Genomic DNA, 11,300 nt, shown 5'->3' on the forward strand with positions numbered 1-11,300 from the left:
TGACAGTAGAAAAACTACACATTGATCTTTTAATTGTCAGGGTAGAAAGGACCTAGGAAGTCATGTTTCTCAGTCACTTCAACTGTTGAAACTGCACTGAGAACCTCTTGGCATTCTCACTACATATTGATGTGTGAGCCAGGAGATGTGTATTCATTTTTCTAGTCAGTCAGATGATCTTTCTCTTACATAGTGGGAATCAGATTCAAGTGTTGTGGGCAGGACTAAGCAGGGATTTATCATGATGGTACAATATGCAAAAGGTGTTTACTTCTCACTGCTATCTTCCAGGTATTAAATGCATTAACTGTGATGGAGACTCCTGAGCCTCTCCAGTGCAAACTTCCTGCAGGAAGGAACTTTGGAACCTAGCTGCAGCTAGAAAGCAACCTCCAGGCTGGACAAGAGAGAGTGATAGGAAAACAAGTTGACTACTAATTAGAGAACTGTGTCCCTTGACTTTATATATTTTAAATTTATTGTATTTTATTAATTTATAAGTGTCTGGGTGATCTGCCTGCTTTTATGTCAGTGTACCATTTGCATTTCAAATGCTCACATAAGCAAGAAAATGGCATTGGTTCCTCTGGGACTGGAATTACAGATAGTTATGAGTTACCATGTGGGTACTGGGCATTGAACCTGGGTCCTCTGGAAGAGCAAGTGCTCTTAATCACTGAGACATCTCTGCAGTCCATCCACATTGTTTAATACACATTCAGAGAGGCCTTGTGTTTTATTACATCAGCTAAAATGGATAAAGTGGATAATAAAGAGCAAACAGGGGCATGGTATGACATTGAATCTAGGGTCATACAGTTAAGAGCTGAAACAGATTTCTAATAACAGCACTACCCCAGATTCGACAGAAATGCCATCCTTTTTCTAAGTTCAACATAAATGCCACAGACAAACATTAGTCTAGCAGTATTTACCTTTATATACTAATTCACCTTGCTAAGATTTATGGAGATCAAATTATAAAGAAATCTTGAAATGTCTCAGTACTTATAGCCTACTCACCTTGTGGAATATTTTTAATGGGGTTGCTGAGATTCTTATTTCTAATTCCATGCACTTGCCATCAGTCTTCTGTGTATGATACTCCATACTTCTGTAGCTCAGAACTCCTAACCAGGACAGGACCACAGTAGTCTGCCACATCAACATTTAGTTAACCAAATGGCGAGATGAAAGTCAATTAGTTTGGTGCTGTGAACCATTTGGGCCTATGATGTGCCTGTGCCTAGCATAATGATTTATTGTGGGATAAACAAAAGAACCCTTCTGAGGACTTGCCTTTTGGTACAGAGGCTCTATATTTGTTCCACCTCGGTTTAATGTTTGAGGAGAATCACTCAAGGTTATTTCCTTTCTTTTTTTAAAGTCATTCATGGAAGCAGATATTTGACCCAAAAGTTACAAATGTAATTCTACTTCCCACCCTAAGTTTCTTAGCCTATTGGTTCAATCCCCACCCCTCCCCATCATGCTCTCAGTCTTGTGGACAGTCTAGTGCTTGAAATAAACTTATGACCCTGAGAGTTCCAATTTTTCCTTAGCTTATTTAAACTTTTCATAGGCTTCTTTCTATCAGCGTCCCTACCCTTCGTAAAACCTGTTTTGAGCATGAATGCTAGGAAAGTTTCAAGTGTAAATCATTTCTTGGTGGTGTGTATCTTCTGTCCTCTAATATTTTTCATAGCCAGGGATTGCCTTTGTGTTTTTCATGCTGCCCTGCACTGGGACAAATGACTGAGAAAAACAACACAAAGAAGAAAATTTTGTTCTGGTTCACAGGTTCAGAGGTCTCAGAACAAAATCCGTGTGCTTCATTTTTATGGTTTCCTGGTGAGACAAAGCATACTAACAGCCAGAATATGTGGAGATGGAGACTGCTCCCTTCTCTACTATCAGGAAGGAGAGTGCCATGCAAAAAGGGGCCAGAGCCAACTCATATCCTTCAAAGGCAAACTCCTCGTATGCCTGTGCCTTCAACTAGGCCTCCACTTCCACAGGTCTAGCACCTTTAGATTCATTAAAATTTTAAATTTATCAATGCATCATACCAATCTTTGGAAAAGAGCCCCCAAGATCTACTGTTTTCTGGAGAAGCTCTCAATGTCACACTCAGAAAGCATGATATGCGAAACCTCTAGGTGTGTCTCAACATCAAGTTCATAGTCAATGCTAACTGTCTTCACCTTTTACTGGGGACATCCTTTTGATATGTGATCACTAAAAGGAGTGCATCATTTCCCAGTGCCGGCATGAGGGTGGGAGGTCATCTTTGATAACTGCTACTTAGCAACACAGATGTACTAATTGCATTGACTGACACCACACATTAAAATTCCTTCCCAATAACTCACATAAGATCTTAAGATTCTTTCTTTTTTTAAACCACCTTATCATTATCTCAGTGGAGTTCAATTTCTTCCTTCTATCCCATAGTTCTGAATAGTCTCCTCTGTCTATCAGTGGTGAAATTTTGCTTTGACACTCTCTCCTTTCTAGACATAGCAGTACAGTTTTAAAGATTTATTTAGTTTTATTGTATGGGTATTAGTGTTTTCCCTACATGTGTGCGTGTACTGCCATGTACGTGCCTGATGACCATAGAGGCCAGATGAGGACACAGAGTCCCCTTAAGCTAGAGTTACAGATGGTTATAAGCAGCTTTATGGGTGCTGGGAACAAAGCCTGAGTCCTCTAAAAGGGAGGAAGTGATCATCACTTGCAGAGTCATCTCTCCATCCTCCAGAGCTGTATTTTCAAATCCAGTGCCTTTGGGCAAGACAAGGGCTCTGCTCTGCATTTATGCTCTTGGTCTCTATTTAAGTCTTCTTACAACTTGAGCAGCATCATAGGTGCAATTTTTCTAGATAGGTTTGTATTCTGTTTATGAAGGTGCTTCCTACCAATTTTAATGCTATTTGTCCTATATTCAAATAGATTGTGTTTAATACCCTTCAATCAATTAGTAGTGATATTTAAAATTTTTACTCTATTTGTGTGTACTATTAACTCATGTTTTATGGGGGATTTCAGATTGGTACAGTTAACATAAGACAAATATAAATAACTGTAAGTTGTATTTATTTTACCATACATATTTCTTGTTCATGGTTTTGCACATTTTCATTTATTAGAATTTCAGTAATAATGGTGAGTGGTGATAGAAACAAAATTTCCCTCCTTATTTATGTCTTGTCTTAGCAGCACCTTTTTCATATCTCCTCAGAATCTCATTACTGGTTTTGATATTTTTTGTGAATTTAATATATTATCTTGGCCTTTAAGTATTCTTTCATTTTTTTTTGGGTTTAGCTGAAAGGATGCTAGTGATAATAATTTTGGCATCTATTCCTATGATCTTCCCTGTCACTTTTTCATTTGGGTCTACTGTTATTAGGGTCTGTTTGATTACTTGTTCAAATCTCATATGAGTTGAAATTTTCAATGTTATTCTAAGTCAGGTATTCTAACACTTTTCTATGATGTCTTTGTTTATTTCAAAGTTGATTTTATAATTACTGTGTTATATATTTACAATTTAAGCAGTTTTACTACTTTCTACTTTTATGCCTAAACACACACACACACACACACACACACACACACACACACACACACACACACACACACGGAGGTCTTATTTTATTTTTAAGTATCCACAGTCTGAGCTTTGGATTTCCAAATGTTTTCTATTTATTTATATTATTTATCTTCAGTTTCAGATTGTTGTCACTTACATCTTCTTTGTTGGAATACTCCTAATATGCATCATGTTTAATGGTTTAACGTGAGCACTCCTTTCAAATCACAAATTCCTCATCAAATTATCTATGCTTTATTTTTGCTTTTATCTGGAGACAGAATTTCAAGGACTGGCCAAGATAAGTTTAGAACTCATTGCGTAGAAGAGACTGGCCTTGAGTTTCCTTCAATTCTCTTGCCTCAGTTCCTGGAGTGCTAGGATTGCGTGTTTGAGCGACTGTGCTGGCTTACATTGTCTATGCTATATAAATGGCATGCTCCTATGACTGGACATGTACCCAATAACAACTGAATGAAAAATCTGGCATGTATTTTAGCACATTGCCCTCATGCCTCCACCACTGCTTGTTTTAGTTCTGCTTCTTTGCTTGCTTTTCGTTAGCCTTTTAATGTTGGAGAACATATACTATTTTTGTTATATGGAAGATAAACTTTTTTATTGTCCTCTTGTTCCTTGAGGATTTTAAACTTCTATAGCATGAAATGTGATCATACCCAAGCTTCATTTTCTCCTTCCAACCACCCGCCATGTGCAATATGCTTCCCAATACATCTCTGTCCATGCATCATGTCTTCAGTGTGTATGTGTGTGTGTGTGTGTGTGTGTGTGTGATGACACATTGCATCCAATTATGTGTTTTATTCTTATATTTAAACTCGGTTCTTATAGTAATCTAAAGTCGTTCATCTTTCAGTGAGTAATTTTCTTTAACCTATTTACACAGACTTTTATTTATTTTTAATTTTTTGTCTAAAGCATCTGAATACTTTCTTGTTAATATTTGATCCTCCCCAAGCAGCAGAGCAGCAGCGTCACATCTGTGTTGAAAGCATGGGTTTTGGAATCAGCCCACCTTGCCTTGGGTTGCAGCTTGACTATTGATATTCCCACCCCACAGTTCAGTGTCTGAGGCTCCCTGTCTCTCTCTGCCCTCATGACAGTTCTGGCATCATGGGCAATATAGAGGTATGATAACAATCTGAGCTATCATAGGAAGACCTTGGCATGGGTCAAGTGTTCCACAATGTCCTTGTTAAATTCACCTTATTGATATTTCTCCTCTTATTTCCCCCTCTTCATTCTGGGAAAAATTCTGCAGGTTTTTATCTCCTAATTCCATTTTTTTTTCAAGTCAGTAACTCTCTCCAGTAAATCTTGTGTGCATTTTACCCAAACTTCTGCAATTTTAGTTTTATTGCAATCTTTCCCGATCTCACTTAGATGCTTTTTTCATCTCCACGTATTGACTTTATGTCTCATCTCATTTTGTTTTGTTTCCAAGCTGGCCTGCTCTTTCCTCATATCATTGTCCTATTGAATAACATCCTGAATTTGATTTAATGTGGCATTTTCCTTGCATCTGTAGCTTACTGTCTTGTAGAGTCTTCTTCTTTTCAAGATGATGTATGTTTCCTTTTCTCTTTTAGGATTTTTCATAAAAGCCTTATTGTTGCTATGCCCTTCAGCTTATGCCATTTGTGTCTTGATAGATAAAACCATGCCTATACCAAATGGTGATGTCCCTTTGGCTTTTGAAACATTTCTGTATGTGTGTTGGTTTGCAAACAAGTCCTTATTAAATGTAAATACTGACAATAGTGTAGTATCTGAGGGTACTAACTTCTACAAAAAAAATCTGCTTATTTTAAAGCTTTCTGAAGTATTGGTTGGTAATTATTCCAAACAAAAGAATAATAAAATAAAATGTCTAACTTCAAATATGTGCTATTAAAATAATATTTTATATTTTTCCTAAGAAAGGGCTTTGATTTATGAAATTTTATTTATCAAGTCCCATATTATCTTTAAAGTGCATATAGACTGATATTTCAGTGAACCCTTTTCCCTGGCTATAGAGAGATATTGGATGGAATATCCCACATTTCTTTTCATCTTTAAGATTTTTCATAAAATCTTTATTGTTGCTATAGTCTTCAATTTATACTATTTGTGTCTTAATAGATAGAACTATGTCTATACCAAGTACTTATTAATCATGTGGTGAATGAATGCAGTGCTATGATAATGGAAAGCTTTCTTTATTTCCAGGTTCTAGAAGAACCTCAGGATCCTTATCTACCTAATGTTGGATTTATTATTTACCTAGTGCCATTTCATAAAAATACCCTAAAACAACAAATTTAACTTAGCTTTCACTTTTGCAGGTCAGTAATCTGGGCTGGGCTTATATGAGAATGTCTTGTTTTGCCTGGACTCAATGAGGCTGGCTTCTTCTGCCGAAGTTCACCTGGTCTAATTGGATTTCACTGAGGACCACTCATTGCATCCTATTCATTCTCTCACTGAACAGCAGCCTAGACAAAATTCATTTACGTGGTTGGTCATAAAGGATTAAAGAAAGCAGTTCTTATTCCTAAATGGGACATTTATATCAACCCCTTCCTGCATCAGAAAACACCATGGAAGCAGGGACAGAAAGGGTGTTAGTATGAGAGGATAGAGAGAGGTGCTGAAAAGTGTCTTCAGGACATGATATGACGGTGTACCTACAAACTCACTGCAGCTGTAGTTGTCTTCCCAAGGTCAGCACAAGACTGGGACCATCAGCAGTTCATCACAGGTTGAGGAGGGCCCCACTTCTTCATGAGGGACTATTGGCAGTTAATGGTTACTGATGGAACAGGTATCTTTTTCGTTGATGTTATAACCACTGAAAAGTTGTGTACACCCCGGCATGTAACCTCCCATCCACCCTCATGCATGTGATTCTAATTAAGTTCAGTGGTTCAAAAACAAACTGAACCAAACCAAAAAGAAACAAAAAACCAAAAGCAGTGATGAAAAAGACAAGTTAGAAGGGGGGCTTATTGGGAACAAGAAATTTTCTTTAAAATAGAGAGGATGAATGAGAGGTCAAATGATTTGCAATTCATTACATACATGTGTAAAACTGTCAAAGAATGAGCAAGTTTTTGTTTTTTTTTAAAAAAGCAGTGACAGTCTATAGCTCCTCTTGAAGGTTGGCTTTCCTGCCCCTGGGTCAATTCTATTGTGTAGCAAAAGCAAAAGCAAGTTCTAAGGACACCTGAGTCAAAGGGCAAAGTGACAGAATGCACTTCTTGACCTAGAAGTCAAATTGTCAAGGCTCAGTATGACACCAGAGACTGGGGATATTTCACAACCAAGACTCCAATAGAGAAAACCTACTAGAAGTAGTCTGTCATTTTGTTGCAGAAAAACAAAACTAAGCGAAAATACTTTCCTCGGTTCATTTTTCCAAATTTAAGTGTCACTAGTGTCATTTGTATTTTTTTATACATTATTACTGCATTAATTGATGTCAAAGATTGTGACCACATATCATTTATAGTCTTAAAAATGTCATTTTGCATTTCTTTCAGTACCTACTTCTGCCCCTACAGGTATACTCTACTGAAGTAGTCCATGTTTACACAACAAATGGAAAAGAGAAAGAAAAACCCAAAAGCTCAAAGAAATATTGATGGGTCCAATCTGGATCAACCCGCCTTTGCGAGAATTGATCACTATAGTCTGCTTTCTTTGACGCTCCTAAAATACCTTAAGCTGATGTTAAGTAATCCCATCCTTAAGTTAGATCTCTTGCCTTACTCCTGAACTTAACATTTAAATTTTAAAGATATTTAGAGAAATTCTAGAGTGTGTTCAGAGCTTGGTATTCTTTGACGAGCTTATTTTCTTCAGATGTCAATCAGAAATTGATAAAGAAAATCTGCATAAAATGTAAACAATATATTTCACAATTCTAAAATAGGAAGACAAATATATTGAAATTATTCATAATTAGCTTTTTTTTTTTTACTGTTGTTATGACTTTTGGATGTCAACTGACTTGGCTGACAATGGATTTCACACTTTGAAATGCCACACTGAAGATTAAAGACATTTCTATACAAAGCGTTTAGAATAGGGTTTGGCTCATAAGTAGGTATTTATTAAAAACCATCTTATTACTCTATGTGCTGCTTTGGTTGAGACTCATAGAATTAGCACAGTCAATTTTAAAGGGACTACAATTCCCATTACTTTTTCCCTTCCCTTTGTTTTCTTGGCTAGTTGTTTTTAAACCACTCAATTTTGAATAGAAGTAGGTTTCATAATCAGGTAGTCATGGGGCATTTGTAAAATAAAGTTGTTGCATGAAATTATCCATTTTCTAGCTACTATAAATATGCTAAGTTCTCAAGTGTTTATGTCTTAGTAAGAGAACTGCTGCAATGGAGTTAATAAAACACTATGATAATGAGCTTATATTAGCTATTTTATGTTTCAAAATTATAAGTATATAACTCCCAGGTACTAAACACACAATTAATTCATGAGTGATTGGGTGTTTTAATTAAGAGATGAGTAGGTCCAGCTCCGTGTTAATGTACAAAAAATATCTATTTAACTGAGTTTTAAGTGTGAATGAGAAGTTGGTAAATATTCCTCTAGAAAAGCAAAACAATAAAGTGTTCTTAGCTTACATAAATACAGCCATTGAATAAAATGAGTAAATAATCTTTTACTAGTCAGCAGAACTGGGAAAAAAATTATGTTCCTCAGAGGAATTGTCTTCAGCTCAGAAAAGCTACTGTTCCACATCAAAAAGCAGTTACATTTTTGTTTGATTTGATTTTTGAGACTGGGTATTACAGAGTAGGTTGGGCTTGAACTCCCAACATAGGTGAGGCTGGCTTTGAATTCCTGATCATCCTGTTTCTCACGCCTAGGTGTTGGGATTAAATGTGTATATCACTATACCCACTTGTATAAAGTAGTTTTGAGAGACAGGTGTTGAACTGATGTTGACTTAAGACGTTGTATGCCAAGTCAGGCAAGGACAAGTGTAGTAAAATGTTACAATCTCACTTCCTTTATGTGGAGATTAGATTTTTGAAAACTTTGCTCCTCTAGAACACAGCTGTGCATCCCTTGATGACCTAGCCCTCTACAGTCACAGCTGTAAAAAGAATTAACCATCTTATTCTTTAGGGACATGAGCTAATCCAAATGATAGAGCATTAAATAAGAGCCCACCAAATTAAGTCCAATGTTCTAGGGAAAGCACAGCAAAAGAAATCCAAAGTGCTACAAAGAAAACCATAACACAGTGGTCACTGAAACTATGACTGAAATACTTGATATTTGTTAAAAAATAAAGTTTGCTAATAGCCTATGTATTCTGTTAAAGAAAGCAAGAAAAGATGGCCATGTTTACACATTGCCTGATTCAAGCATTCCATTTTCAAAACCATTATCTAGAATATACTCTTGGGACTGATACAAATGAGATAGTGTTTTATATATGTAGCATATTTAACATATGAAAAATAAAGATACTTAGTCGAGTGCAGGGATTTTTTTTTTATTCCCGTGAAATTTATTTATTCTACGTTTTATTTTTTGAGAGGAAATGGTGCATGAAATTAACATCACAATCCAATAGTCAGCAAGATTGGAAATACTCCATCATAATGGGACCACTCGTCATTTGAGCAGTGCCATATGAGGGAAGCAGTTAAGAAACCATCCCCATCCATTGAAAGCTGATCCCCTAGTGGGCTCTTGCCCCTTGCTCTTCTTCTGGTATTTCTGCCCCTTCCTGCTCACTAATTTTGCTTCCCCTACTTCTTCTGTTTTTATCCCAGCGGCCTGTCATCTCCAGCAAGTTTCTCTCTCATCATTCTTTCCATCAACTGCCACAAAGCCTCGTTCTTTTTTCTTATATGTGGCCTCAGAATAGCTTAGGTCCCAGCAGAGTGAAATTTAATGTGAGAAATAAAAACCACTATCACACAGGGAGTTTATGTAGACAGTAAAGGAACTAGAACTGAAAAGACCTCAGAACTATATGCTAAACATGAAGAAAAAATTGAGAAATTTGACTAGAATCTTTGATGTCTTTTTCCAATATTTTTTGACAGAAGGAATAAATAGAAACATACACGAGAAAAAAAAGACAACAGAAGAGGAAAAGTCAATCCAAAAGAAGACACACAAGAGATGAAAATCTTATAAACACAAAAATAGCTCATCCTTTACATGTAATTTAACATGTTCAACTTTTACACATCTGATTGGAAAGAGTAGACAAGTGATTTCACCCATTGCTGGCGAAATTCTAGAACCTCATGTTTTTCTGCTATGGACAATGGATGGACTTGAACTAAAGAGTAGTCTTTGCAATGGTGCTTAATTTTATTCGTTGCTAATACTGATTTTGTTTTTAAGAGCACATATCTTTCAACATCTACAAGTCTATCCTAAACACACACACTTATATGCATATGTATTTTTTTATCAAGTTATACATAAATTTTTTAACCTGAAAGCTTACTGAACTTCTCAGTTTTTTGAGATATTTGATTTTTGCTATGAAAGCATTTTATCTTCAATGAGATAATATAAATCTCTTTTTTTTCTGTTTGGATGCCATTAATCTGTCTATCTATCTATCTATCTATCTATCTATCTATCTATCTATCTATCTATTTATGTTCCCCCCTACCCCTTATTGCTTGGGCTATGACTTGGACCCCTGAACTGAATATGAATAGTCAAAGTTGACACCTCTGATTTATTGCTGCATTCCAAGGAAACACTTTCATCTTTTCTTCATTTACTATGCTGTTCCTGTGGGCCTGTCATTTATGACCTTTGTTATATTCCTTGTTCCTAAGGTTATTATGTCATAAATGCATATTAAACCTTATTAAATACTTTGCTATATTTATTGTAATAAAAATGATTATTATAATTCATTTGATTGGCATGATATAGTACAATTATTTATGTTTCTGACACATTAGCTACTCTGGTCTTACTGATATCCAAAGTTACCCAGTATGGTTATTAACAGGCTTTTGAACAATTTTTTAAATATAATTTTGGAATTCCTATGAATTGCTTTTTTTCCATTTGCTAGATCAAATTTTCATTATAAAGGAACACTTTTCCTATCACTTTATATAAAGCTTTAAGCCATGCCATCTCCAGTTATTCTGGAAATGCTACATTGTGTTCAGTGAATTTTATTTTAGCTGTCAATAGTGAGCAGACTGGGCCCAGTAGCATGGCAGCCTGACTAGATTCATTGCTGTTTCCTTGAGCTCAACATACTATCTCATTATCATATATACTCATCCTCTCTTTCTTAATTGATAATAAAATTAATAAAAGATAAAATGATGGAACATACCACACACACACACACACACACACACACACACACACACACACACACATGCACACATGGAAACTATTTGGTAATTAAAAACTGGAGTAAGAGCCATTGAAGAACTATGAGCATATCTACCAATATTTTCTTCCAGTTATGAATCTCTAAACCATGTATGATCTTTTGAACATCTCACCAAGTGTCCATCATCATTCTAGTCATGATTACATCTTTCCCCTCCAAAATTGTGGTTAGTAGTGGAATTTTTCAAAATTCTCTATTTCTACTTCTTTTAATTCCACCTTATTCTCTTTGGGAAAACATAGAAATATATAAATGGAAGCATCCTCTTTACTT

The 11,300-nt window shown here is 35.8% G+C and overlaps 1 long non-coding RNA gene across 1 annotated transcript in view; it reads left to right on the top strand.

Moving 5' to 3' along the window:
• LOC128114889 (uncharacterized) overlaps positions 1-10,527 on the top strand; it is a 65,827-nt gene extending 55,300 nt beyond the window's left edge. The window contains exons 4-5 of the long non-coding RNA XR_008219932.1: positions 292-6,425; positions 9,691-10,527. This is a non-coding gene — a long non-coding RNA (uncharacterized LOC128114889). The remainder of the gene's footprint in view (positions 1-291; positions 6,426-9,690) is intronic.
• The last annotated feature ends 773 nt before the right edge of the window (positions 10,528-11,300 follow it).

This window comes from Peromyscus californicus, unplaced genomic scaffold (genome assembly GCF_007827085.1).
Source record: "Peromyscus californicus insignis strain IS unplaced genomic scaffold, ASM782708v3 Scaffold_19__1_contigs__length_69161282, whole genome shotgun sequence".
Classification (NCBI taxonomy): domain Eukaryota; kingdom Metazoa; phylum Chordata; class Mammalia; order Rodentia; family Cricetidae; genus Peromyscus; species Peromyscus californicus.